Genomic DNA, 27,810 nt, shown 5'->3' with positions numbered 1-27,810 from the left:
ACAAAGGCAGCATTGGGATTTCAAGCAGAGACCTCGTGATCTGCAGTCAAGTGCTCTCCTACTGAGCTGTACCAGCCAGCTACCATGCTTGCTTTCAAGTATTTCTGGATAAAATTGTCTATGGGGCTAAAAACATTGCATTTTAGGCTGCAGTAAAAACACAAAATGCTGCAAACGCTCAGTAGGTCTGCTAGCATCTGTGGAGAGAGAAGCAAAGTCAACGTTTCAGACCTGTCAACTTTCATCAATTGCACCTGCAAGACAGGGATGGGGTCATTTTGAAGAAGCGATTTCACAATATCAAACTTTGCTTTCAAAAGTCTCCTCTGCGTTCTTTCTTAGCATGGCACCGCATCCTGTCTGCACACTTACTTTTACTGATTGTGTGCTCATCAAAATCATGAAAGGTTTTCAGGAGCAAATAAACAGTTGCCACTTGCATTCGGTTTGGTAAGAAGAGGACAGAGACGGAAAGTGTTTGGCAAAAGAAGGTGAGGTGACATGCGGAGCATTTCTTTGCACCGCGACTTGTTCTAATGTGGAAGGGACTGGCTCAAAGTTTGATTTGTAAATTTCAAGAGAGAATTGTATAATGACTTCAGGCGGACTAATTCACAGAGCAATGGGTGAAACGCAAAGCAGTTACGACAATGTTTTTGTGTGGTCGAGAGCAAAAGGCCATGCTCTGTGTGGCATGATCAGCTGCTGACAATGGGCAGGGAATAGCAGCAATCATAATGAGGAAGTGGTGCTGAAGAAGGGGGCACCTGGATTTGAACCAGGGACCTCTTGATTTGCAGTCAAATGCTCTCCCACTGAGCTATACCCCCACTGCAAAAGACTGCGTCTTTTAGCATCCAAAGTAAATGAGCCAAAGGATTCTTGACAGCCGCACCAGCTCCTCCATATCATTGGGGCACATCACCAGCTGGGCCCAATTTCCAGCCACCCCTGAGATGCCCCACTTCATGCACTTGGCTTCATTGCGGGCATCAGCACGTTAATATTTGGGGGAAGGTCCCGTGCTTTTTGCATAGGATTCATGGCCGCAAGTCGACTTGGAAGAAAGATGAGGCAAGTGCACTGCCATTGGAAAATTTTTGGTCGCTATTTCTCATTTGCCCTGTTTTCTTGGTGCGTGGTGTCGTGCCGGGAATATTTGCACGGGCTGCTCGTCTCTATTCATCTGCCGCCGCTCAGTGGCCACCCTTGCACCACTGAGTCAAAAGACTGTATGTTCTAGCTCCCCCACTCCAAAGATGTGTGCACACAATCCAGGCTGGCAATTCACTTCATGACTGAGGGAAGGGCAGTCAAGGAAAGAGGGTCCATTTTTCAGATCAATCCTCCAAGCAGGGCCTTGTGTGTCTTCCTAGGTGGCGGTCAATGATGGAATGGTCGAATTTAAGAAGAGCAGGGACGTTCTTCCCATTTTCCGCAGCAACATTTCTTGCGAAAAGCACAGCTTTGGCTTCTTTTGCACAATGCACTTTGCTGCATTGCAAACTCTCACTTGCTGGTCTGACTGACCAAACTGCAACTTAGCAAGATTGTGCATTGGTGGAGAGAGGACAAGTGGAGTTACTTGAGAGCTTTGAATGAGCACAGTGCAGCTGCAGAGAATGAGCAAAACTGCATTGTCTCAATTTGTACTGTCAGGGCAACAAAGGCAGCATTGGGATTTCAAGCAGAGACCTCGTGATCTGCAGTCAAGTGCTCTCCTACTGAGCTGTACCAGCCAGCTACCATGCTTGCTTTCAAGTATTTCTGGATAAAATTGTCTATGGGGCTAAAAACATTGCATTTTAGGCTGCAGTAAAAACACAAAATGCTGCAAACGCTCAGTAGGTCTGCTAGCATCTGTGGAGAGAGAAGCAAAGTCAACGTTTCAGACCTGTCAACTTTCATCAATTGCACCTGCAAGACAGGGATGGGGTCATTTTGAAGAAGCGATTTCACAATATCAAACTTTGCTTTCAAAAGTCTCCTCTGCGTTCTTTCTTAGCATGGCACCGCATCCTGTCTGCACACTTACTTTTACTGATTGTGTGCTCATCAAAATCATGAAAGGTTTTCAGGAGCAAATAAACAGTTGCCACTTGCATTCGGTTTGGTAAGAAGAGGACAGAGACGGAAAGTGTTTGGCAAAAGAAGGTGAGGTGACATGCGGAGCATTTCTTTGCACCGCGACTTGTTCTAATGTGGAAGGGACTGGCTCAAAGTTTGATTTGTAAATTTCAAGAGAGAATTGTATAATGACTTCAGGCGGACTAATTCACAGAGCAATGGGTGAAACGCAAAGCAGTTACGACAATGTTTTTGTGTGGTCGAGAGCAAAAGGCCATGCTCTGTGTGGCATGATCAGCTGCTGACAATGGGCAGGGAATAGCAGCAATCATAATGAGGAAGTGGTGCTGAAGAAGGGGGCACCTGGATTTGAACCAGGGACCTCTTTATTTGCAGTCAAATGCTCTCCCACTGAGCTATACCCCCACTGCAAAAGACTGCTTCTTTTAGCATCCAAAGTAAATGAGCCAAAGGATTCTTGACAGCCGCACCAGCTCCTCCATATCATTGGGGCACATCACCAGCTGGGCCCAATTTCCAGCCACCCCTGAGATGCCCCACTTCATGCACTTGGCTTCATTGCGGGCATCAGCACGTTAATATTTGGGGGAAGGTCCCGTGCTTTTTGCATAGGATTCATGGCCGCAAGTCGACTTGGAAGAAAGATGAGGCAAGTGCACTGCCATTGGAAAATTTTTGGTCGCTATTTCTCATTTGCCCTGTTTTCTTGGTGCGTGGTGTCGTGCCGGGAATATTTGCACGGGCTGCTCGTCTCTATTCATCTGCCGCCGCTCAGTGGCCACCCTTGCACCACTGAGTCAAAAGACTGTATGTTCTAGCTCCCCCACTCCAAAGATGTGTGCACACAATCCAGGCTGGCAATTCACTTCATGACTGAGGGAAGGGCAGTCAAGGAAAGAGGGTCCATTTTTCAGATCAATCCTCCAAGCAGGGCCTTGTGTGTCTTCCTAGGTGGCGGTCAATGATGGAATGGTCGAATTTAAGAAGAGCAGGGACGTTCTTCCCATTTTCCGCAGCAACATTTCTTGCGAAAAGCACAGCTTTGGCTTCTTTTGCACAATGCACTTTGCTGCATTGCAAACTCTCACTTGCTGGTCTGACTGACCAAACTGCAACTTAGCAAGATTGTGCATTGGTGGAGAGAGGACAAGTGGAGTTACTTGAGAGCTTTGAATGAGCACAGTGCAGCTGCAGAGAATGAGCAAAACTGCATTGTCTCAATTTGTACTGTCAGGGCAACAAAGGCAGCATTGGGATTTCAAGCAGAGACCTCGTGATCTGCAGTCAAGTGCTCTCCTACTGAGCTGTACCAGCCAGCTACCATGCTTGCTTTCAAGTATTTCTGGATAAAATTGTCTATGGGGCTAAAAACATTGCATTTTAGGCTGCAGTAAAAACACAAAATGCTGCAAACGCTCAGTAGGTCTGCTAGCATCTGTGGAGAGAGAAGCAAAGTCAACGTTTCAGACCTGTCAACTTTCATCAATTGCACCTGCAAGACAGGGATGGGGTCATTTTGAAGAAGCGATTTCACAATATCAAACTTTGCTTTCAAAAGTCTCCTCTGCGTTCTTTCTTAGCATGGCACCGCATCCTGTCTGCACACTTACTTTTACTGATTGTGTGCTCATCAAAATCATGAAAGGTTTTCAGGAGCAAATAAACAGTTGCCACTTGCATTCGGTTTGGTAAGAAGAGGACAGAGACGGAAAGTGTTTGGCAAAAGAAGGTGAGGTGACATGCGGAGCATTTCTTTGCACCGCGACTTGTTCTAATGTGGAAGGGACTGGCTCAAAGTTTGATTTGTAAATTTCAAGAGAGAATTGTATAATGACTTCAGGCGGACTAATTCACAGAGCAATGGGTGAAACGCAAAGCAGTTACGACAATGTTTTTGTGTGGTGGAGAGCAAAAGGCCATGCTCTGTGTGGCATGATCAGCTGCTGACAATGGGCAGGGAATAGCAGCAATCATAATGAGGAAGTGGTGCTGAAGAAGGGGGCACCTGGATTTGAACCAGGGAACCTCTTGATCTGCAGTCAAATGCTCTCCCACTGAGCTATACCCCCACTGCAAAAGACTGCGTCTTTTAGCATCCAAAGTAAATGAGCCAAAGGATTCTTGACAGCCGCACCAGCTCCTCCATATCATTGGGGCACATCACCAGCTGGGCCCAATTTCCAGCCACCCCTGAGATGCCCCACTTCATGCACTTGGCTTCATTGCGGGCATCAGCACGTTAATATTTGGGGGAAGGTCCCGTGCTTTTTGCATAGGATTCATGGCCGCAAGTCGACTTGGAAGAAAGATGAGGCAAGTGCACTGCCATTGGAAAATTTTTGGTAGCTATTTCTCATTTGCCCTGTTTTCTTGGTGCGTGGTGTCGTGCCGGGAATATTTGCACGGGCTGCTCGTCTCTATTCATCTGCCGCCGCTCAGTGGCCACCCTTGCACCACTGAGTCAAAAGACTGTATGTTCTAGCTCCCCCACTCCAAAGATGTGTGCACACAATCCAGGCTGGCAATCCACTTCATGACTGAGGGAAGGGCAGTCAAGGAAAGAGGGTCCATTTTTCAGATCAATCCTCCAAGCAGGGCCTTGTGTGTCTTCCTAGGTGGCGGTCAATGATGGAATGGTCGAATTTAAGAAGAGCAGGGACGTTCTTCCCATTTTCCGCAGCAACATTTCTTGCGAAAAGCACAGCTTTGGCTTCTTTTGCACAATGCACTTTGCTGCATTGCAAACTCTCACTTGCTGGTCTGACTGACCAAACTGCAACTTAGCAAGATTGTGCATTGGTGGAGAGAGGACAAGTGGAGTTACTTGAGAGCTTTCAATGAGCACAGTGCAGCTGCAGAGAATGAGCAAAACTGCATTGTCTCAATTTGTACTGTCAGGGCAACAAAGGCAGCATTGGGATTTCAAGCAGAGACCTCGTGATCTGCAGTCAAGTGCTCTCCTACTGAGCTGTACCAGCCAGCTACCATGCTTGCTTTCAAGTATTTCTGGATAAAATTGTCTATGGGGCTAAAAACATTGCATTTTAGGCTGCAGTAAAAACACAAAATGCTGCAAACGCTCAGTAGGTCTGCTAGCATCTGTGGAGAGAGAAGCAAAGTCAACGTTTCAGACCTGTCAACTTTCATCAATTGCACCTGCAAGACAGGGATGGGGTCATTTTGAAGAAGCGATTTCACAATATCAAACTTTGCTTTCAAAAGTCTCCTCTGTGTTCTTTCTTAGCATGGCACCGCATCCTGTCTGCACACTTACTTTTACTGATTGTGTGCTCATCAAAATCATGAAAGGTTTTCAGGAGCAAATAAACAGTTGCCACTTGCATTCGGTTTGGTAAGAAGAGGACAGAGACGGAAAGTGTTTGGCAAAAGAAGGTGAGGTGACATGCGGAGCATTTCTTTGCACCGCGACTTGTTCTAATGTGGAAGGGACTGGCTCAAAGTTTGATTTGTAAATTTCAAGAGAGAATTGTATAATGACTTCAGGCGGACTAATTCACAGAGCAATGGGTGAAACGCAAAGCAGTTACGACAATGTTTTTGTGTGGTAGAGAGCAAAAGGCCATGCTCTGTGTGGCATGATCAGCTGCTGACAATGGGCAGGGAATAGCAGCAATCATAATGAGGAAGTTGTGCTGAAGAAGGGGGCACCTGGATTTGAACCAGGGACCTCTTGATCTGCCGTCAAATGCTCTCCCACTGAGCTATACCCCCACTGCAAAAGACTGTGTCTTTTAGCATCCAAAGTAAATGAGCCAAAGGATTCTTGACAGCCGCACCAGCTCCTCCATATCATTGGGGCGCATCACCAGCTGGGCCCAATTTCCAGCCACCCCTGAGATGCCCCACTTCATGCACTTGGCTTCATTGCGGGCATCAGCACGTTAATATTTGGGGGAAGGTCCCGTGCTTTTTGCATAGGATTCATGGCCGCAAGTCGACTTGGAAGAAAGATGAGGCAAGTGCACTGCCATTGGAAAATTTTTGGTAGCTATTTCTCATTTGCCCTGTTTTCTTGGTGCGTGGTGTCGTGCCGGGAATATTTGCACGGGCTGCTCGTCTCTATTCATCTGCCGCCGCTCAGTGGCCACCCTTGCACCACTGAGTCAAAAGACTGTATGTTCTAGCTCCCCCACTCCAAAGATGTGTGCACACAATCCAGGCTGGCAATTCACTTCATGACTGAGGGAAGGGCAGTCAAGGAAAGAGGGTCCATTTTTCAGATCAATCCTCCAAGCAGGGCCTTGTGTGTCTTCCTAGGTGGCGGTCAATGATGGAATGGTAGAATTTAAGAAGAGCAGGGTCGTTCTTCCCATTTTCCGCAGCAACATTTCTTGCGAAAAGCACAGCTTTGGCTTCTTTTGCACAATGCACTTTGCTGCATTGCAAACTCTCACTTGCTGGTCTGACTGACCAAACTGCAACTTAGCAAGATTGTGCATTGGTGGAGAGAGGACAAGTGGAGTTACTTGAGAGCTTTGAATGAGCACAGTGCAGCTGCAGAGAATGAGCAAAACTGCATTGTCTCAATTTGTACTGTCAGGGCAACAAAGGCAGCATTGGGATTTCAAGCAGAGACCTCGTGATCTGCAGTCAAGTGCTCTCCTACTGAGCTGTACCAGCCAGCTACCATGCTTGCTTTCAAGTATTTCTGGATAAAATTGTCTATGGGGCTAAAAACATTGCATTTTAGGCTGCAGTAAAAACACAAAATGCTGCAAACGCTCAGTAGGTCTGCTAGCATCTGTGGAGAGAGAAGCAAAGTCAACGTTTCAGACCTGTCAACTTTCATCAATTGCACCTGCAAGACAGGGATGGGGTCATTTTGAAGAAGCGATTTCACAATATCAAACTTTGCTTTCAAAAGTCTCCTCTGCGTTCTTTCTTAGCATGGCACCGCATCCTGTCTGCACACTTACTTTTACTGATTGTGTGCTCATCAAAATCATGAAAGGTTTTCAGGAGCAAATAAACAGTTGCCACTTGCATTCGGTTTGGTAAGAAGAGGACAGAGACGGAAAGTGTTTGGCAAAAGAAGGTGAGGTGACATGCGGAGCATTTCTTTGCACCGCGACTTGTTCCAATGTGGAAGGGACTGGCTGAAAGTTTGATTTGTAAATTTCAAGAGAGAATTGTATAATGACTTCAGGCGGACTAATTCACAGAGCAATGGGTGAAACGCAAAGCAGTTACGACAATGTTTTTGTGTGGTAGAGAGCAAAAGGCCATGCTCTGTGTGGCATGATCAGCTGCTGACAATGGGCAGGGAATAGCAGCAATCATAATGAGGAAGTGGTGCTGAAGAAGGGGGCACCTGGATTTGAACCAGGAACCTCTTGATCTGCAGTCAAATGCTCTCCCACTGAGCTATACCCCCACTGCTAAGGACTGCTTCTTTTAGCATCCAAAGTAAATGAGCCAAAGGATTCTTGACAGCCGCACCAGCTCCTCCATATCATTGGGGCACATCACCAGCTGGGCCCAATTTCCAGCCACCCCTGAGATGCCCCACTTCATGCACTTGGCTTCATTGCGGGCATCAGCACGTTAATATTTGGGGGAAGGTCCCGTGCTTTTTGCATAGGATTCATGGCCGCAAGTCGACTTGGAAGAAAGATGAGGCAAGTGCACTGCCATTGGAAAATTTTTGGTAGCTATTTCTCATTTGCCCTGTTTTCTTGGTGCGTGGTGTCGTGCCGGGAATATTTGCACGGGCTGCTCGTCTCTATTCATCTGCCGCCGCTCAGTGGCCACCCTTGCACCACTGAGTCAAAAGACTGTATGTTCTAGCTCCCCCACTCCAAAGATGTGTGCACACAATCCAGGCTGGCAATTCACTTCATGACTGAGGGAAGGGCAGTCAAGGAAAGAGGGTCCATTTTTCAGATCAATCCTCCAAGCAGGGCCTTGTGTGTCTTCCTAGGTGGCGGTCAATGATGGAATGGTCGAATTTAAGAAGAGCAGGGACGTTCTTCCCATTTTCCGCAGCAACATTTCTTGCGAAAAGCACAGCTTTGGCTTCTTTTGCACAATGCACTTTGCTGCATTGCAAACTCTCACTTGCTGGTCTGACTGACCAAACTGCAACTTAGCAAGATTGTGCATTGGTGGAGAGAGGACAAGTGGAGTTACTTGAGAGCTTTCAATGAGCACAGTGCAGCTGCAGAGAATGAGCAAAACTGCATTGTCTCAATTTGTACTGTCAGGGCAACAAAGGCAGCATTGGGATTTCAAGCAGAGACCTCGTGATCTGCAGTCAAGTGCTCTCCTACTGAGCTGTACCAGCCAGCTACCATGCTTGCTTTCAAGTATTTCTGGATAAAATTGTCTATGGGGCTAAAAACATTGCATTTTAGGCTGCAGTAAAAACACAAAATGCTGCAAACGCTCAGTAGGTCTGCTAGCATCTGTGGAGAGAGAAGCAAAGTCACCGTTTCAGACCTGTCAACTTTCATCAATTGCACCTGCAAGACAGGGATGGGGTCATTTTGAAGAAGCGATTTCACAATATCAAACTTTGCTTTCAAAAGTCTCCTCTGCGTTCTTTCTTAGCATGGCACCGCATCCTGTCTGCACACTTACTTTTACTGATTGTGTGCTCATCAAAATCATGAAAGGTTTTCAGGAGCAAATAAACAGTTGCCACTTGCATTCGGTTTGGTAAGAAGAGGACAGAGACGGAAAGTGTTTGGCAAAAGAAGGTGAGGTGACATGCGGAGCATTTCTTTGCACCGCGACTTGTTCTAATGTGGAAGGGACTGGCTGAAAGTTTGATTTGTAAATTTCAAGAGAGAATTGTATAATGACTTCAGGCGGACTAATTCACAGAGCAATGGGTGAAACGCAAAGCAGTTACGACAATGTTTTTGTGTGGTCGAGAGCAAAAGGCCATGCTCTGTGTGGCATGATCAGCTGCTGACAATGGGCAGGGAATAGCAGCAATCATAATGAGGAAGTGGTGCTGAAGAAGGGGGCACCTGGATTTGAACCAGGGACCTCTTGATCTGCAGTCAAATGCTCTCCCACTGAGCTATACCCCCACTCCAAAGGACTGCTTCTTTTAGCATCCAAAGTAAATGAGCCAAAGGATTCTTGACAGCCGCACCAGCTCCTCCATATCATTGGGGCACATCACCAGCTGGGCCCAATTTCCAGCCACCCCTGAGATGCCCCACTTCATGCACTTGGCTTCATTGCGGGCATCAGCACGTTAATATTTGGGGGAAGGTCCCGTGCTTTTTGCATAGGATTCATGGCCGCAAGTCGACTTGGAAGAAAGATGAGGCAAGTGCACTGCCATTGGAAAATTTTTGGTAGCTATTTCTCATTTGCCCTGTTTTCTTGGTGCGTGGTGTCGTGCCGGGAATATTTGCACGGGCTGCTCGTCTCTATTCATCTGCCGCCGCTCAGTGGCCACCCTTGCACCACTGAGTCAAAAGACTGTATGTTCTAGCTCCCCCACTCCAAAGATGTGTGCACACAATCCAGGCTGGCAATTCACTTCATGACTGAGGGAAGGGCAGTCAAGGAAAGAGGGTCCATTTTTCAGATCAATCCTCCAAGCAGGGCCTTGTGTGTCTTCCTAGGTGGCGGTCAATGATGGAATGGTCGAATTTAAGAAGAGCAGGGACGTTCTTCCCATTTTCCGCAGCAACATTTCTTGCGAAAAGCACAGCTTTGGCTTCTTTTGCACAATGCACTTTGCTGCATTGCAAACTCTCACTTGCTGGTCTGACTGACCAAACTGCAACTTAGCAAGATTGTGCATTGGTGGAGAGAGGACAAGTGGAGTTACTTGAGAGCTTTGAATGAGCACAGTGCAGCTGCAGAGAATGAGCAAAACTGCATTGTCTCAATTTGTACTGTCAGGGCAACAAAGGCAGCATTGGGATTTCAAGCAGAGACCTCGTGATCTGCAGTCAAGTGCTCTCCTACTGAGCTGTACCAGCCAGCTACCATGCTTGCTTTCAAGTATTTCTGGATAAAATTGTCTATGGGGCTAAAAACATTGCATTTTAGGCTGCAGTAAAAACACAAAATGCTGCAAACGCTCAGTAGGTCTGCTAGCATCTGTGGAGAGAGAAGCAAAGTCAACGTTTCAGACCTGTCAACTTTCATCAATTGCACCTGCAAGACAGGGATGGGGTCATTTTGAAGAAGCGATTTCACAATATCAAACTTTGCTTTCAAAAGTCTCCTCTGCGTTCTTTCTTAGCATGGCACCGCATCCTGTCTGCACACTTACTTTTACTGATTGTGTGCTCATCAAAATCATGAAAGGTTTTCAGGAGCAAATAAACAGTTGCCACTTGCATTCGGTTTGGTAAGAAGAGGACAGAGACGGAAAGTGTTTGGCAAAAGAAGGTGAGGTGACATGCGGAGCATTTCTTTGCACCGCGACTTGTTCTAATGTGGAAGGGACTGGCTGAAAGTTTGATTTGTAAATTTCAAGAGAGAATTGTATAATGACTTCAGGCGGACTAATTCACAGAGCAATGGGTGAAACGCAAAGCAGTTACGACAATGTTTTTGTGTGGTAGAGAGCAAAAGGCCATGCTCTGTGTGGCATGATCAGCTGCTGACAATGGGCAGGGAATAGCAGCAATCATAATGAGGAAGTGGTGCTGAAGAAGGGGGCACCTGGATTTGAACCAGGGACCTCTTGATCTGCAGTCAAATGCTCTCCCACTGAGCTACACCCCCACTGCAAAAGACTGCGTCTTTTAGCATCCAAAGTAAATGAGCCAAAGGATTCTTGACAGCCGCACCAGCTCCTCCATATCATTGGGGCACATCACCAGCTGGGCCCAATTTCCAGCCACCCCTGAGATGCCCCACTTCATGCACTTGGCTTCATTGCGGGCATCAGCACGTTAATATTTGGGGGAAGGTCCCGTGCTTTTTGCATAGGATTCATGGCCGCAAGTCGACTTGGAAGAAAGATGAGGCAAGTGCACTGCCATTGGAAAATTTTTGGTAGCTATTTCACATTTGCCCTGTTTTCTTGGTGCGTGGTGTCGTGCCGGGAATATTTGCACGGGCTGCTCGTCTCTATTCATCTGCCGCCGCTCAGTGGCCACCCTTGCACCACTGAGTCAAAAGACTGTATGTTCTAGCTCCCCCACTCCAAAGATGTGTGCACACAATCCAGGCTGGCAATTCACTTCATGACTGAGGGAAGGGCAGTCAAGGAAAGAGGGTCCATTTTTCAGATCAATCCTCCAAGCAGGGCCTTGTGTGTCTTCCTAGGTGGCGGTCAATGATGGAATGGTCGAATTTAAGAAGAGCAGGGACGTTCTTCCCATTTTCCGCAGCAACATTTCTTGCGAAAAGCACAGCTTTGGCTTCTTTTGCACAATGCACTTTGCTGCATTGCAAACTCTCACTTGCTGGTCTGACTGACCAAACTCCAACTTAGCAAGATTGTGCATTGGTGGAGAGAGGACAAGTGGAGTTACTTGAGAGCTTTGAATGAGCACAGTGCAGCTGCAGAGAATGAGCAAAACTGCATTGTCTCAATTTGTACTGTCAGGGCAACAAAGGCAGCATTGGGATTTCAAGCAGAGACCTCGTGATCTGCAGTCAAGTGCTCTCCTACTGAGCTGTACCAGCCAGCTACCATGCTTGCTTTCAAGTATTTCTGGATAAAATTGTCTATGGGGCTAAAAACATTGCATTTTAGGCTGCAGTAAAAACACAAAATGCTGCAAACGCTCAGTAGGTCTGCTAGCATCTGTGGAGAGAGAAGCAAAGTCAACGTTTCAGACCTGTCAACTTTCATCAATTGCACCTGCAAGACAGGGATGGGGTCATTTTGAAGAAGCGATTTCACAATATCAAACTTTGCTTTCAAAAGTCTCCTCTGCGTTCTTTCTTAGCATGGCACCGCATCCTGTCTGCACACTTACTTTTACTGATTGTGTGCTCATCAAAATCATGAAAGGTTTTCAGGAGCAAATAAACAGTTGCCACTTGCATTCGGTTTGGTAAGAAGAGGACAGAGACGGAAAGTGTTTGGCAAAAGAAGGTGAGGTGACATGCGGAGCATTTCTTTGCACCGCGACTTGTTCTAATGTGGAAGGGACTGGCTCAAAGTTTGATTTGTAAATTTCAAGAGAGAATTGTATAATGACTTCAGGCGGACTAATTCACAGAGCAATGGGTGAAACGCAAAGCAGTTACGACAATGTTTTTGTGTGGTCGAGAGCAAAAGGCCATGCTCTGTGTGGCATGATCAGCTGCTGACAATGGGCAGGGAATAGCAGCAATCATAATGAGGAAGTGGTGCTGAAGAAGGGGGCACCTGGATTTGAACCAGGGACCTCTTGATCTGCAGTCAAATGCTCTCCCACTGAGCTATACCCCCACTGCAAAAGTCTGCTTCTTTTAGCATCCAAAGTAAATGAGCCAAAGGATTCTTGACAGCCGCACCAGCTTCTCCATATCATTGGGGCACATCACCAGCTGGGCCCAATTTCCAGCCACCCCTGAGATGCCCCACTTCATGCACTTGGCTTCATTGCGGGCATCAGCACGTTAATATTTGGGGGAAGGTCCCGTGCTTTTTGCATAGGATTCATGGCCGCAAGTCGACTTGGAAGAAAGATGAGGCAAGTGCACTGCCATTGGAAAATTTTTGGTAGCTATTTCTCATTTGCCCTGTTTTCTTGGTGCGTGGTGTCGTGCCGGGAATATTTGCACGGGCTGCTCGTCTCTATTCATCTGCCGCCGCTCAGTGGCCACCCTTGCACCACTGAGTCAAAAGACTGTATGTTCTAGCTCCCCCACTCCAAAGATGTGTGCACACAATCCAGGCTGGCAATTCACTTCATGACTGAGGGAAGGGCAGTCAAGGAAAGAGGGTCCATTTTTCAGATCAATCCTCCAAGCAGGGCCTTGTGTGTCTTCCTAGGTGGCGGTCAATGATGGAATGGTCGAATTTAAGAAGAGCAGGGACGTTCTTCCCATTTTCCGCAGCAACATTTCTTGCGAAAAGCACAGCTTTGGCTTCTTTTGCACAATGCACTTTGCTGCATTGCAAACTCTCACTTGCTGGTCTGACTGACCAAACTCCAACTTAGCAAGATTGTGCATTGGTGGAGAGAGGACAAGTGGAGTTACTTGAGAGCTTTGAATGAGCACAGTGCAGCTGCAGAGAATGAGCAAAACTGCATTGTCTCAATTTGTACTGTCAGGGCAACAAAGGCAGCATTGGGATTTCAAGCAGAGACCTCGTGATCTGCAGTCAAGTGCTCTCCTACTGAGCTGTACCAGCCAGCTACCATGCTTGCTTTCAAGTATTTCTGGATAAAATTGTCTATGGGGCTAAAAACATTGCATTTTAGGCTGCAGTAAAAACACAAAATGCTGCAAACGCTCAGTAGGTCTGCTAGCATCTGTGGAGAGAGAAGCAAAGTCAACGTTTCAGACCTGTCAACTTTCATCAATTGCACCTGCAAGACAGGGATGGGGTCATTTTGAAGAAGCGATTTCACAATATCAAACTTTGCTTTCAAAAGTCTCCTCTGCGTTCTTTCTTAGCATGGCACCGCATCCTGTCTGCACACTTACTTTTACTGATTGTGTGCTCATCAAAATCATGAAAGGTTTTCAGGAGCAAATAAACAGTTGCCACTTGCATTCGGTTTGGTAAGAAGAGGACAGAGACGGAAAGTGTTTGGCAAAAGAAGGTGAGGTGACATGCGGAGCATTTCTTTGCACCGCGACTTGTTCTAATGTGGAAGGGACTGGCTCAAAGTTTGATTTGTAAATTTCAAGAGAGAATTGTATAATGACTTCAGGCGGACTAATTCACAGAGCAATGGGTGAAACGCAAAGCAGTTACGACAATGTTTTTGTGTGGTCGAGAGCAAAAGGCCATGCTCTGTGTGGCATGATCAGCTGCTGACAATGGGCAGGGAATAGCAGCAATCATAATGAGGAAGTGGTGCTGAAGAAGGGGGCACCTGGATTTGAACCAGGGACCTCTTGATCTGCAGTCAAATGCTCTCCCACTGAGCTATACCCCCACTGCAAAAGTCTGCTTCTTTTAGCATCCAAAGTAAATGAGCCAAAGGATTCTTGACAGCCGCACCAGCTTCTCCATATCATTGGGGCACATCACCAGCTGGGCCCAATTTCCAGCCACCCCTGAGATGCCCCACTTCATGCACTTGGCTTCATTGCGGGCATCAGCACGTTAATATTTGGGGGAAGGTCCCGTGCTTTTTGCATAGGATTCATGGCCGCAAGTCGACTTGGAAGAAAGATGAGGCAAGTGCACTGCCATTGGAAAATTTTTGGTAGCTATTTCTCATTTGCCCTGTTTTCTTGGTGCGTGGTGTCGTGCCGGGAATATTTGCACGGGCTGCTCGTCTCTATTCATCTGCCGCCGCTCAGTGGCCACCCTTGCACCACTGAGTCAAAAGACTGTATGTTCTAGCTCCCCCACTCCAAAGATGTGTGCACACAATCCAGGCTGGCAATTCACTTCATGACTGAGGGAAGGGCAGTCAAGGAAAGAGGGTCCATTTTTCAGATCAATCCTCCAAGCAGGGCCTTGTGTGTCTTCCTAGGTGGCGGTCAATGATGGAATGGTCGAATTTAAGAAGAGCAGGGACGTTCTTCCCATTTTCCGCAGCAACATTTCTTGCGAAAAGCACAGCTTTGGCTTCTTTTGCACAATGCACTTTGCTGCATTGCAAACTCTCACTTGCTGGTCTGACTGACCAAACTGCAACTTAGCAAGATTGTGCATTGGTGGAGAGAGGACAAGTGGAGTTACTTGAGAGCTTTGAATGAGCACAGTGCAGCTGCAGAGAATGAGCAAAACTGCATTGTCTCAATTTGTACTGTCAGGGCAACAAAGGCAGCATTGGGATTTCAAGCAGAGACCTCGTGATCTGCAGTCAAGTGCTCTCCTACTGAGCTGTACCAGCCAGCTACCATGCTTGCTTTCAAGTATTTCTGGATAAAATTGTCTATGGGGCTAAAAACATTGCATTTTAGGCTGCAGTAAAAACACAAAATGCTGCAAACGCTCAGTAGGTCTGCTAGCATCTGTGGAGAGAGAAGCAAAGTCAACGTTTCAGACCTGTCAACTTTCATCAATTGCACCTGCAAGACAGGGATGGGGTCATTTTGAAGAAGCGATTTCACAATATCAAACTTTGCTTTCAAAAGTCTCCTCTGCGTTCTTTCTTAGCATGGCACCGCATCCTGTCTGCACACTTACTTTTACTGATTGTGTGCTCATCAAAATCATGAAAGGTTTTCAGGAGCAAATAAACAGTTGCCACTTGCATTCGGTTTGGTAAGAAGAGGACAGAGACGGAAAGTGTTTGGCAAAAGAAGGTGAGGTGACATGCGGAGCATTTCTTTGCACCGCGACTTGTTCTAATGTGGAAGGGACTGGCTGAAAGTTTGATTTGTAAATTTCAAGAGAGAATTGTATAATGACTTCAGGCGGACTAATTCACAGAGCAATGGGTGAAACGCAAAGCAGTTACGACAATGTTTTTGTGTGGTAGAGAGCAAAAGGCCATGCTCTGTGTGGCATGATCAGCTGCTGACAATGGGCAGGGAATAGCAGCAATCATAATGAGGAAGTGCTGCTGAAGAAGGGGGCACCTGGATTTGAACCAGGGACCTCTTGATCTGCAGTCAAATGCTCTCCCACTGAGCTATACCCCCACTGCAAAAGTCTGCTTCTTTTAGCATCCAAAGTAAATGAGCCAAAGGATTCTTGACAGCCGCACCAGCTCCTCCATATCATTGGGGCACATCACCAGCTGGGCCCAATTTCCAGCCACCCCTGAGATGCCCCACTTCATGCACTTGGCTTCATTGCGGGCATCAGCACGTTAATATTTGGGGGAAGGTCCCGTGCTTTTTGCATAGGATTCATGGCCGCAAGTCGACTTGTTAGAAAGATGAGGCAAGTGCACTGCCATTGGAAAATTTTTGGTCGCTATTTCTCATTTGCCCTGTTTTCTTGGTGCGTGGTGCCGTGCCGGGAATATTTGCACGGGCTGCTCGTCTCTATTCATCTGCCGCCGCTCAGTGGCCACCCTTGCACCACTGAGTCAAAAGACTGTATGTTCTAGCTCCCCCACTCCAAAGATGTGTGCACACAATCCAGGCTGGCAATTCACTTCATGACTGAGGGAAGGGCAGTCAAGGAAAGAGGGTCCATTTTTCAGATCAATCCTCCAAGCAGGGCCTTGTGTGTCTTCCTAGGTGGCGGTCAATGATGGAATGGTCGAATTTAAGAAGAGCAGGGACGTTCTTCCCATTTTCCGCAGCAACATTTCTTGCGAAAAGCACAGCTTTGGCTTCTTTTGCACAATGCACTTTGCTGCATTGCAAACTCTCACTTGCTGGTCTGACTGACCAAACTGCAACTTAGCAAGATTGTGCATTGGTGGAGAGAGGACAAGTGGAGTTACTTGAGAGCTTTGAATGAGCACAGTGCAGCTGCAGAGAATGAGCAAAACTGCATTGTCTCAATTTGTACTGTCAGGGCAACAAAGGCAGCATTGGGATTTCAAGCAGAGACCTCGTGATCTGCAGTCAAGTGCTCTCCTACTGAGCTGTACCAGCCAGCTACCATGCTTGCTTTCAAGTATTTCTGGATAAAATTGTCTATGGGGCTAAAAACATTGCATTTTAGGCTGCAGTAAAAACACAAAATGCTGCAAACGCTCAGTAGGTCTGCTAGCATCTGTGGAGAGAGAAGCAAAGTCAACGTTTCAGACCTGTCAACTTTCATCAATTGCACCTGCAAGACAGGGATGGGGTCATTTTGAAGAAGCGATTTCACAATATCAAACTTTGCTTTCAAAAGTCTCCTCTGCGTTCTTTCTTAGCATGGCACCGCATCCTGTCTGCACACTTACTTTTACTGATTGTGTGCTCATCAAAATCATGAAAGGTTTTCAGGAGCAAATAAACAGTTGCCACTTGCATTCGGTTTGGTAAGAAGAGGACAGAGACGGAAAGTGTTTGGCAAAAGAAGGTGAGGTGACATGCGGAGCATTTCTTTGCACCGCGACTTGTTCTAATGTGGAAGGGACTGGCTCAAAGTTTGATTTGTAAATTTCAAGAGAGAATTGTATAATGACTTCAGGCGGACTAATTCACAGAGCAATGGGTGAAACGCAAAGCAGTTACGACAATGTTTTTGTGTGGTCGAGAGCAAAAGGCCATGCTCTGTGTGGCATGATCAGCTGCTGACAATGGGCAGGGAATAGCAGCAATCATAATGAGGAAGTGGTGCTGAAGAAGGGGGCACCTGGATTTGAACCAGGGACCTCTTGATCTGCAGTCAAATGCTCTCCCACTGAGCTATACCCCCACTGCAAAACACTGCTTCTTTTAGCATCCAAAGTAAATGAGCCAAAGGATTCTTGACAGCCGCACCAGCTCCTCCATATCATTGGGGCACATCACCAGCTGGGCCCAATTTCCAGCCACCCCTGAGATGCCCCACTTCATGCACTTGGCTTCATTGCGGGCATCAGCACGTTAATATTTGGGGGAAGGTCCCGTGCTTTTTGCATAGGATTCATGGCCGCAAGTCGACTTGGAAGAAAGATGAGGCAAGTGCACTGCCATTGGAAAATTTTTGGTAGCTATTTCTCATTTGCCCTGTTTTCTTGGTGCGTGGTGTCGTGCCGGGAATATTTGCACGGGCTGCTCGTCTCTATTCATCTGCCGCCGCTCAGTGGCCACCCTTGCACCACTGAGTCAAAAGACTGTATGTTCTAGCTCCCCCACTCCAAAGATGTGTGCACACAATCCAGGCTGGCAATTCACTTCATGACTGAGGGAAGGGCAGTCAAGGAAAGAGGGTCCATTTTTCAGATCAATCCTCCAAGCAGGGCCTTGTGTGTCTTCCTAGGTGGCGGTCAATGATGGAATGGTCGAATTTAAGAAGAGCAGGGACGTTCTTCCCATTTTCCGCAGCAACATTTCTTGCGAAAAGCACAGCTTTGGCTTCTTTTGCACAATGCACTTTGCTGCATTGCAAACTCTCACTTGCTGGTCTGACTGACCAAACTCCAACTTAGCAAGATTGTGCATTGGTGGAGAGAGGACAAGTGGAGTTACTTGAGAGCTTTGAATGAGCACAGTGCAGCTGCAGAGAATGAGCAAAACTGCATTGTCTCAATTTGTACTGTCAGGGCAACAAAGGCAGCATTGGGATTTCAAGCAGAGACCTCGTGATCTGCAGTCAAGTGCTCTCCTACTGAGCTGTACCAGCCAGCTACCATGCTTGCTTTCAAGTATTTCTGGATAAAATTGTCTATGGGGCTAAAAACATTGCATTTTAGGCTGCAGTAAAAACACAAAATGCTGCAAACGCTCAGTAGGTCTGTTAGCATCTGTGGAGAGAGAAGCAAAGTCAGCGTTTCAGACCTGTCAACTTTCATCAATTGCACCTGCAAGACAGGGATGGGGTCATTTTGAAGAAGCGATTTCACAATATCAAACTTTGCTTTCAAAAGTCTCCTCTGCGTTCTTTCTTAGCATGGCACCGCATCCTGTCTGCACACTTACTTTTACTGATTGTGTGCTCATCAAAATCATGAAAGGTTTTCAGGAGCAAATAAACAGTTGCCACTTGCATTCGGTTTGGTAAGAAGAGGACAGAGACGGAAAGTGTTTGGCAAAAGAAGGTGAGGTGACATGCGGAGCATTTCTTTGCACCGCGACTTGTTCTAATGTGGAAGGGACTGGCTGAAAGTTTGATTTGTAAATTTCAAGAGAGAATTGTATAATGACTTCAGGCGGACTAATTCACAGAGCAATGGGTGAAACGCAAAGCAGTTACGACAATGTTTTTGTGTGGTCGAGAGCAAAAGGCCATGCTCTGTGTGGCATGATCAGCTGCTGACAATGGGCAGGGAATAGCAGCAATCATAATGAGGAAGTGGTGCTGAAGAAGGGGGCACCTGGATTTGAACCAGGGACCTCTTGATCTGCAGTCAAATGCTCTCCCACTGAGCTATACCCCCACTGCAAAGGACTGTTTCTTTTAGCATCCAAAGTAAATGAGCCAAAGGATTCTTGACAGCCGCACCAGCTCCTCCATATCATTGGGGCACATCACCAGCTGGGCCCAATTTCCAGCCACCCCTGAGATGCCCCACTTCATGCACTTGGCTTCATTGCGGGCATCAGCACGTTAATATTTGGGGGAAGGTCCCGTGCTTTTTGCATAGGATTCATGGCCGCAAGTCGACTTGGAAGAAAGATGAGGCAAGTGCACTGCCATTGGAAAATTTTTGGTAGCTATTTCTCATTTGCCCTGTTTTCTTGGTGCGTGGTGTCGTGCCGGGAATATTTGCACGGGCTGCTCGTCTCTATTCATCTGCCGCCGCTCGGTGGCCACCCTTGCACCACTGAGTCAAAAGACTGTATGTTCTAGCTCCCCCACTCCAAAGATGTGTGCACACAATCCAGGCTGGCAATTCACTTCATGACTGAGGGAAGGGCAGTCAAGGAAAGAGGGTCCATTTTTCAGATCAATCCTCCAAGCAGGGCCTTGTGTGTCTTCCTAGGTGGCGGTCAATGATGGAATGGTCGAATTTAAGAAGAGCAGGGACGTTCTTCCCATTTTCCGCAGCAACATTTCTTGCGAAAAGCACAGCTTTGGCTTCTTTTGCACAATGCACTTTGCTGCATTGCAAACTCTCACTTGCTGGTCTGACTGACCAAACTCCAACTTAGCAAGATTGTGCATTGGTGGAGAGAGGACAAGTGGAGTTACTTGAGAGCTTTGAATGAGCACAGTGCAGCTGCAGAGAATGAGCAAAACTGCATTGTCTCAATTTGTACTGTCAGGGCAACAAAGGCAGCATTGGGATTTCAAGCAGAGACCTCGTGATCTGCAGTCAAGTGCTCTCCTACTGAGCTGTACCAGCCAGCTACCATGCTTGCTTTCAAGTATTTCTGGATAAAATTGTCTATGGGGCTAAAAACATTGCATTTTAGGCTGCAGTAAAAACACAAAATGCTGCAAACGCTCAGTAGGTCTGTTAGCATCTGTGGAGAGAGAAGCAAAGTCAGCGTTTCAGACCTGTCAACTTTCATCAATTGCACCTGCAAGACAGGGATGGGGTCATTTTGAAGAAGCGATTTCACAATATCAAACTTTGCTTTCAAAAGTCTCCTCTGCGTTCTTTCTTAGCATGGCACCGCATCCTGTCTGCACACTTACTTTTACTGATTGTGTGCTCATCAAAATCATGAAAGGTTTTCAGGAGCAAATAAACAGTTGCCACTTGCATTCGGTTTGGTAAGAAGAGGACAGAGACGGAAAGTGTTTGGCAAAAGAAGGTGAGGTGACATGCGGAGCATTTCTTTGCACCGCGACTTGTTCTAATGTGGAAGGGACTGGCTGAAAGTTTGATTTGTAAATTTCAAGAGAGAATTGTATAATGACTTCAGGCGGACTAATTCACAGAGCAATGGGTGAAACGCAAAGCAGTTACGACAATGTTTTTGTGTGGTCGAGAGCAAAAGGCCATGCTCTGTGTGGCATGATCAGCTGCTGACAATGGGCAGGGAATAGCAGCAATCATAATGAGGAAGTGGTGCTGAAGAAGGGGGCACCTGGATTTGAACCAGGGACCTCTTGATCTGCAGTCAAATGCTCTCCCACTGAGCTATACCCCCACTGCAAAGGACTGCTTCTTTTAGCATCCAAAGTAAATGAGCCAAAGGATTCTTGACAGCCGCACCAGCTCCTCCATATCATTGGGGCACATCACCAGCTGGGCCCAATTTCCAGCCACCCCTGAGATGCCCCACTTCATGCACTTGGCTTCATTGCGGGCATCAGCACGTTAATATTTGGGGGAAGGTCCCGTGCTTTTTGCATAGGATTCATGGCCGCAAGTCGACTTGGAAGAAAGATGAGGCAAGTGCACTGCCATTGGAAAATTTTTGGTCGCTATTTCTCATTTGCCCTGTTTTCTTGGTGCGTGGTGTCGTGCCGGGAATATTTGCACGGGCTGCTCGTCTCTATTCATCTGCCGCCGCTCAGTGGCCACCCTTGCACCACTGAGTCAAAAGACTGTATGTTCTAGCTCCCCCACTCCAAAGATGTGTGCACACAATCCAGGCTGGCAATTCACTTCATGACTGAGGGAAGGGCAGTCAAGGAAAGAGGGTCCATTTTTCAGATCAATCCTCCAAGCAGGGCCTTGTGTGTCTTCCTAGGTGGCGGTCAATGATGGAATGGTCGAATTTAAGAAGAGCAGGGACGTTCTTCCCATTTTCCGCAGCAACATTTCTTGCGAAAAGCACAGCTTTGGCTTCTTTTGCACAATGCACTTTGCTGCATTGCAAACTCTCACTTGCTGGTCTGACTGACCAAACTCCAACTTAGCAAGATTGTGCATTGGTGGAGAGAGGACAAGTGGAGTTACTTGAGAGCTTTGAATGAGCACAGTGCAGCTGCAGAGAATGAGCAAAACTGCATTGTCTCAATTTGTACTGTCAGGGCAACAAAGGCAGCATTGGGATTTCAAGCAGAGACCTCGTGATCTGCAGTCAAGTGCTCTCCTACTGAGCTGTACCAGCCAGCTACCATGCTTGCTTTCAAGTATTTCTGGATAAAATTGTCTATGGGGCTAAAAACATTGCATTTTAGGCTGCAGTAAAAACACAAAATGCTGCAAACGCTCAGTAGGTCTGTTAGCATCTGTGGAGAGAGAAGCAAAGTCAGCGTTTCAGACCTGTCAACTTTCATCAATTGCACCTGCAAGACAGGGATGGGGTCATTTTGAAGAAGCGATTTCACAATATCAAACTTTGCTTTCAAAAGTCTCCTCTGCGTTCTTTCTTAGCATGGCACCGCATCCTGTCTGCACACTTACTTTTACTGATTGTGTGCTCATCAAAATCATGAAAGGTTTTCAGGAGCAAATAAACAGTTGCCACTTGCATTCGGTTTGGTAAGAAGAGGACAGAGACGGAAAGTGTTTGGCAAAAGAAGGTGAGGTGACATGCAGAGCATTTCTTTGCACCGCGACTTGTTCTAATGTGGAAGGGACTGGCTGAAAGTTTGATTTGTAAATTTCAAGAGAGAATTGTATAATGACTTCAGGCGGACTAATTCACAGAGCAATGGGTGAAACGCAAAGCAGTTACGACAATGTTTTTGTGTGGTAGAGAGCAAAATGCAATGCTCTGTGTGGCATGATCAGCTGCTGACAATGGGCAGGGAATAGCAGCAATCATAAAGAAGAATTGGTGCTGAAGAAGGGGGCACCTGGATTTGAACCAGGGACCTCTTGATCTGCAGTCAAATGCTCTCCCACTGAGCTATACCCCCACTGCAAAGGACTGCTTCTTTTAGCATCCAAAGTAAATGAGCCAAAGGATTCTTGACAGCCTCACCAGCTCCTCCATATCATTGGGGCACATCACCAGCTGGGCCCAATTTCCAGCCACCCCTGAGATGCCCCACTTCATGCACTTGGCTTCATTGCGGGCATCAGCACGTTAATATTTGGGGGAAGGTCCCGTGCTTTTTGCATAGGATTCAAGGCCGCAAGTCGACTTGGAAGAAAGATGAGGCAAGTGCACTGCCATTGGAAAATTTTTGGTAGCTATTTCTCATTTGCCCTGTTTTCTTGGTGCGTGGTGTCGTGCCGGGAATATTTGCACGGGCTGCTCGTCTCTATTCATCTGCCGCCGCTCAGTGGCCACCCTTGCACCACTGAGTCAAAAGACTGTATGTTCTAGCTCCCCCACTCCAAAGATGTGTGCACACAATCCAGGCTGGCAATTCACTTCATGACTGAGGGAAGGGCAGTCAAGGAAAGAGGGTCCATTTTTCAGATCAATCCTCCAAGCAGGGCCTTGTGTGTCTTCCTAGGTGGCGGTCAATGATGGAATGGTCGAATTTAAGAAGAGCAGGGACGTTCTTCCCATTTTCCGCAGCAACATTTTTTGCGAAAAGCACAGCTTTGGCTTCTTTTGCACAATGCACTTTGCTGCATTGCAAACTCTCACTTGCTGGTCTGACTGACCAAACTCCAACTTAGCAAGATTGTGCATTGGTGGAGAGAGGACAAGTGGAGTTACTTGAGAGCTTTGAATGAGCACAGTGCAGCTGCAGAGAATGAGCAAAACTGCATTGTCTCAATTTGTACTGTCAGGGCAACAAAGGCAGCATTGGGATTTCAAGCAGAGACCTCGTGATCTGCAGTCAAGTGCTCTCCTACTGAGCTGTACCAGCCAGCTACCATGCTTGCTTTCAAGTATTTCTGGATAAAATTGTCTATGGGGCTAAAAACATTGCATTTTAGGCTGCAGTAAAAACACAAAATGCTGCAAACGCTCAGTAGGTCTGTTAGCATCTGTGGAGAGAGAAGCAAAGTCAGCGTTTCAGACCTGTCAACTTTCATCAATTGCACCTGCAAGACAGGGATGGGGTCATTTTGAAGAAGCGATTTCACAATATCAAACTTTGCTTTCAAAAGTCTCCTCTGCGTTCTTTCTTAGCATGGCACCGCATCCTGTCTGCACACTTACTTTTACTGATTGTGTGCTCATCAAAATCATGAAAGGTTTTCAGGAGCAAATAAACAGTTGCCACTTGCATTCGGTTTGGTAAGAAGAGGACAGAGACGGAAAGTGTTTGGCAAAAGAAGGTGAGGTGACATGCAGAGCATTTCTTTGCACCGCGACTTGTTCTAATGTGGAAGGGACTGGCTGAAAGTTTGATTTGTAAATTTCAAGAGAGAATTGTATAATGACTTCAGGCGGACTAATTCACAGAGCAATGGGTGAAACGCAAAGCAGTTACGACAATGTTTTTGTGTGGTGGAGAGCAAAAGGCCATGCTCTGTGTGGCATGATCAGCTGCTGACAATGGGCAGGGAATAGCAGCAATCATAATGAGGAAGTGGTGCTGAAGAAGGGGGCACCTGGATTTGAACCAGGGACCTCTTGATCTGCAGTCAAATGCTCTCCCACTGAGCTATACCCCCACTGCAAAAGACTGCTTCTTTTAGCATCCAAAGTAAATGAGCCAAAGGATTCTTGACAGCCGCACCAGCTCCTCCATATCATTGGGGCACATCACCAGCTGGGCCCAATTTCCAGCCATCCCTGAGATGCCCCACTTCATGCACTTGGCTTCATTGCGGGCATCAGCATGTTAATATTTGGGGGAAGGTCCCGTGCTTTTTGCATAGGATTCATGGCCGCAAGTCGACTTGGAAGAAAGATGAGGCAAGTGCACTGCCATTGGAAAATTTTTGGTAGCTATTTCTCATTTGCCCTGTTTTCTTGGTGCGTGGTGTCGTGCCGGGAATATTTGCACGGGCTGCTCGTCTCTATTCATCTGCCGCCGCTCAGTGGCCACCCTTGCACCACTGAGTCAAAAGACTGTATGTTCTAGCTCCCCCACTCCAAAGATGTGTGCACACAATCCAGGCTGGCAATTCACTTCATGACTGAGGGAAGGGCAGTCAAGGAAAGAGGGTCCATTTTTCAGATCAATCCTCCAAGCAGGGCCTTGTGTGTCTTCCTAGGTGGCGGTCAATGATGGAATGGTCGAATTTAAGAAGAGCAGGGACGTTCTTCCCATTTTCCGCAGCAACATTTCTTGCGAAAAGCACAGCTTTGGCTTCATTTGCACAATGCACTTTGCTGCATTGCAAACTCTCACTTGCTGGTCTGACTGACCAAACTGCAACTTAGCAAGATTGTGCATTGGTGGAGAGAGGACAAGTGGAGTTACTTGAGAGCTTTGAATGAGCACAGTGCAGCTGCAGAGAATGAGCAAAACTGCATTGTCTCAATTTGTACTGTCAGGGCAACAAAGGCAGCATTGGGATTTCAAGCAGAGACCTCGTGATCTGCAGTCAAGTGCTCTCCTACTGAGCTGTACCAGCCAGCTACCATGCTTGCTTTCAAGTATTTCTGGATAAAATTGTCTATGGGGCTAAAAACATTGCATTTTAGGCTGCAGTAAAAACACAAAATGCTGCAAACGCTCAGTAGGTCTGCTAGCATCTGTGGAGAGAGAAGCAAAGTCAACGTTTCAGACCTGTCAACTTTCATCAATTGCACCTGCAAGACAGGGATGGGGTCATTTTGAAGAAGCGATTTCACAATATCAAACTTTGCTTTCAAAAGTCTCCTCTGCGTTCTTTCTTAGCATGGCACCGCATCCTGTCTGCACACTTACTTTTACTGATTGTGTGCTCATCAAAATCATGAAAGGTTTTCAGGAGCAAATAAACAGTTGCCACTTGCATTCGGTTTGGTAAGAAGAGGACAGAGACGGAAAGTGTTTGGCAAAAGAAGGTGAGGTGACATGCGGAGCATTTCTTTGCACCGCGACTTGTTCTAATGTGGAAGGGACTGGCTCAAAGTTTGATTTGTAAATTTCAAGAGAGAATTGTATAATGACTTCAGGCGGACTAATTCACAGAGCAATGGGTGAAACGCAAAGCAGTTACGACAATGTTTTTGTGTGGTAGAGAGCAAAAGGCCATGCTCTGTGTGGCATGATCAGCTGCTGACAATGGGCAGGGAATAGCAGCAATCATAATGAGGAAGTGGTGCTGAAGAAGGGGGCACCTGGATTTGAACCAGGGACCTCTTGATCTGCAGTCAAATGCTCTCCCACTGAGCTATACCCCCACTGCAAAAGACTGCTTCTTTTAGCATCCAAAGTAAATGAGCCAAAGGATTCTTGACAGCCGCACCAGCTCCTCCATATCATTGGGGCACATCACCAGCTGGGCCCAATTTCCAGCCACCCTTGAGATGCCCCACTTCATGCACTTGGCTTCATTGCGGGCATCAGCACGTTAATATTTGGGGGAAGGTCCCGTGCTTTTTGCATAGGATTCATGGCCGCAAGTCGACTTGGAAGAAAGATGAGGCAAGTGCACTGCCATTGGAAAATTTTTGGTAGCTATTTCTCATTTGCCCTGTTTTCTTGGTGCGTGGTGTCGTGCCGGGAATATTTGCACTGGCTGCTCGTCTCTATTCATCTGCCGCCGCTCAGTGGCCACCCTTGCACCACTGAGTCAAAAGACTGTATGTTCTAGCTCCCCCACTCCAAAGATGTGTGCACACAATCCAGGCTGGCAATTCACTTCATGACTGAGGGAAGGGCAGTCAAGGAAAGAGGGTCCATTTTTCAGATCAATCCTCCAAGCAGGGCCTTGTGTGTCTTCCTAGGTGGCGGTCAATGATGGAATGGTCGAATTTAAGAAGAGCAGGGACGTTCTTCCCATTTTCCGCAGCAACATTTCTTGCGAAAAGCACAGCTTTGGCTTCTTTTGCACAATGCACTTTGCTGCATTGCAAACTCTCACTTGCTGGTCTGACTGACCAAACTGCAACTTAGCAAGATTGTGCATTGGTGGAGAGAGGACAAGTGGAGTTACTTGAGAGCTTTGAATGAGCACAGTGCAGCTGCAGAGAATGAGCAAAACTGCATTGTCTCAATTTGTACTGTCAGGGCAACAAAGGCAGCATTGGGATTTCAAGCAGAGACCTCGTGATCTGCAGTCAAGTGCTCTCCTACTGAGCTGTACCAGCCAGCTACCATGCTTGCTTTCAAGTATTTCTGGATAAAATTGTCTATGGGGCTAAAAACATTGCATTTTAGGCTGCAGTAAAAACACAAAATGCTGCAAACGCTCAGTAGGTCTGCTAGCATCTGTGGAGAGAGAAGCAAAGTCAACGTTTCAGACCTGTCAACTTTCATCAATTGCACCTGCAAGACAGGGATGGGGTCATTTTGAAGAAGCGATTTCACAATATCAAACTTTGCTTTCAAAAGTCTCCTCTGCGTTCTTTCTTAGCATGGCACCGCATCCTGTCTGCACACTTACTTTTACTGATTGTGTGCTCATCAAAATCATGAAAGGTTTTCAGGAGCAAATAAACAGTTGCCACTTGCATTCGGTTTGGTAAGAAGAGGACAGAGACGGAAAGTGTTTGGCAAAAGAAGGTGAGGTGACATGCGGAGCATTTCTTTGCACCGCGACTTGTTCTAATGTGGAAGGGACTGGCTGAAAGTTTGATTTGTAAATTTCAAGAGAGAATTGTATAATGACATCAGGCGGACTAATTCACAGAGCAATGGGTGAAACGCAAAGCAGTTACGACAATGTTTTTGTGTGGTCGAGGGCAAAAGGCCATGCTCTGTGTGGCATGATCAGCTGCTGACAATGGGCAGGGAATAGCAGCAATCATAATGAGGAAGTGGTGCTGAAGAATGGGGCACCTGGATTTGAACCAGGGACCTCTTGATCTGCAGCCAAATGCTCTCCCACTGAGCTATACCCCCCCTGCAAAGGACTGCTTCTTTTAGCATCCAAAGTAAATGAGCCAAAGGATTCTTGACAGCCGCACCAGCTCCTCCATATCATTGGGGCACATCACCAGCTGGGCCCAATTTCCAGCCACCCCTGAGATGCCCCACTTCATGCACTTGGCTTCATTGCGGGCATCAGCACGTTAATATTTGGGGGAAGGTCCCGTGCTTTTTGCATAGGATTCATGGCCGCAAGTCGACTTGGAAGAAAGATGAGGCAAGTGCACTGCCATTGGAAAATTTTTGGTCGCTATTTCTCATTTGCCCTGTTTTCTTGGTGCGTGGTGTCGTGCCGGGAATATTTGCACGGGCTGCTCGTCTCTATTCATCTGCCGCCGCTCAGT

General features: G+C 46.9%; 17 non-coding genes across 17 annotated transcripts; all 17 read right to left on the bottom strand.

Moving 5' to 3' along the window:
- Positions 1 to 758: 758 nt before the first annotated feature.
- Positions 759 to 830, bottom strand: trnac-gca (transfer RNA cysteine (anticodon GCA)). Its single transcript has one exon. It is a non-coding gene; the product is annotated as a tRNA-Cys (tRNA).
- Positions 831 to 2,421: 1,591 nt separating this feature from the next.
- Positions 2,422 to 2,493, bottom strand: trnac-gca (transfer RNA cysteine (anticodon GCA)). The gene has a single exon. It is a non-coding gene; the product is annotated as a tRNA-Cys (tRNA).
- A 1,591-nt stretch (positions 2,494 to 4,084) lies between these two features.
- On the bottom strand, positions 4,085 to 4,157 carry trnac-gca (transfer RNA cysteine (anticodon GCA)). Its single transcript has one exon. It is a non-coding gene; the product is annotated as a tRNA-Cys (tRNA).
- Positions 4,158 to 5,748: 1,591 nt separating this feature from the next.
- trnac-gca (transfer RNA cysteine (anticodon GCA)) lies at positions 5,749 to 5,820 on the bottom strand. The gene has a single exon. It is a non-coding gene; the product is annotated as a tRNA-Cys (tRNA).
- Positions 5,821 to 7,411: 1,591 nt separating this feature from the next.
- Positions 7,412 to 7,483, bottom strand: trnac-gca (transfer RNA cysteine (anticodon GCA)). The gene has a single exon. It is a non-coding gene; the product is annotated as a tRNA-Cys (tRNA).
- A 1,591-nt stretch (positions 7,484 to 9,074) lies between these two features.
- Positions 9,075 to 9,146, bottom strand: trnac-gca (transfer RNA cysteine (anticodon GCA)). The gene has a single exon. It is a non-coding gene; the product is annotated as a tRNA-Cys (tRNA).
- Positions 9,147 to 10,737: 1,591 nt separating this feature from the next.
- trnac-gca (transfer RNA cysteine (anticodon GCA)) lies at positions 10,738 to 10,809 on the bottom strand. Its single transcript has one exon. It is a non-coding gene; the product is annotated as a tRNA-Cys (tRNA).
- Positions 10,810 to 12,400: 1,591 nt separating this feature from the next.
- Positions 12,401 to 12,472, bottom strand: trnac-gca (transfer RNA cysteine (anticodon GCA)). The gene has a single exon. It is a non-coding gene; the product is annotated as a tRNA-Cys (tRNA).
- Positions 12,473 to 14,063: 1,591 nt separating this feature from the next.
- On the bottom strand, positions 14,064 to 14,135 carry trnac-gca (transfer RNA cysteine (anticodon GCA)). The gene has a single exon. It is a non-coding gene; the product is annotated as a tRNA-Cys (tRNA).
- Positions 14,136 to 15,726: 1,591 nt separating this feature from the next.
- trnac-gca (transfer RNA cysteine (anticodon GCA)) lies at positions 15,727 to 15,798 on the bottom strand. The gene has a single exon. It is a non-coding gene; the product is annotated as a tRNA-Cys (tRNA).
- A 1,591-nt stretch (positions 15,799 to 17,389) lies between these two features.
- trnac-gca (transfer RNA cysteine (anticodon GCA)) lies at positions 17,390 to 17,461 on the bottom strand. Its single transcript has one exon. It is a non-coding gene; the product is annotated as a tRNA-Cys (tRNA).
- A 1,591-nt stretch (positions 17,462 to 19,052) lies between these two features.
- trnac-gca (transfer RNA cysteine (anticodon GCA)) lies at positions 19,053 to 19,124 on the bottom strand. Its single transcript has one exon. It is a non-coding gene; the product is annotated as a tRNA-Cys (tRNA).
- Positions 19,125 to 20,715: 1,591 nt separating this feature from the next.
- On the bottom strand, positions 20,716 to 20,787 carry trnac-gca (transfer RNA cysteine (anticodon GCA)). The gene has a single exon. It is a non-coding gene; the product is annotated as a tRNA-Cys (tRNA).
- Positions 20,788 to 22,378: 1,591 nt separating this feature from the next.
- Positions 22,379 to 22,450, bottom strand: trnac-gca (transfer RNA cysteine (anticodon GCA)). The gene has a single exon. It is a non-coding gene; the product is annotated as a tRNA-Cys (tRNA).
- Positions 22,451 to 24,041: 1,591 nt separating this feature from the next.
- trnac-gca (transfer RNA cysteine (anticodon GCA)) lies at positions 24,042 to 24,113 on the bottom strand. Its single transcript has one exon. It is a non-coding gene; the product is annotated as a tRNA-Cys (tRNA).
- A 1,591-nt stretch (positions 24,114 to 25,704) lies between these two features.
- On the bottom strand, positions 25,705 to 25,776 carry trnac-gca (transfer RNA cysteine (anticodon GCA)). The gene has a single exon. It is a non-coding gene; the product is annotated as a tRNA-Cys (tRNA).
- A 1,591-nt stretch (positions 25,777 to 27,367) lies between these two features.
- On the bottom strand, positions 27,368 to 27,439 carry trnac-gca (transfer RNA cysteine (anticodon GCA)). Its single transcript has one exon. It is a non-coding gene; the product is annotated as a tRNA-Cys (tRNA).
- Positions 27,440 to 27,810: the final 371 nt, after the last annotated feature.

This window comes from Heterodontus francisci, chromosome 33 (assembly GCF_036365525.1).
Source record: "Heterodontus francisci isolate sHetFra1 chromosome 33, sHetFra1.hap1, whole genome shotgun sequence".
In the NCBI taxonomy this organism is placed as follows: domain Eukaryota; kingdom Metazoa; phylum Chordata; class Chondrichthyes; order Heterodontiformes; family Heterodontidae; genus Heterodontus; species Heterodontus francisci.
The sequence above is the reverse complement of the archived record's forward strand: the minus strand, read 5'-3'. Positions and strand labels throughout refer to the sequence as shown.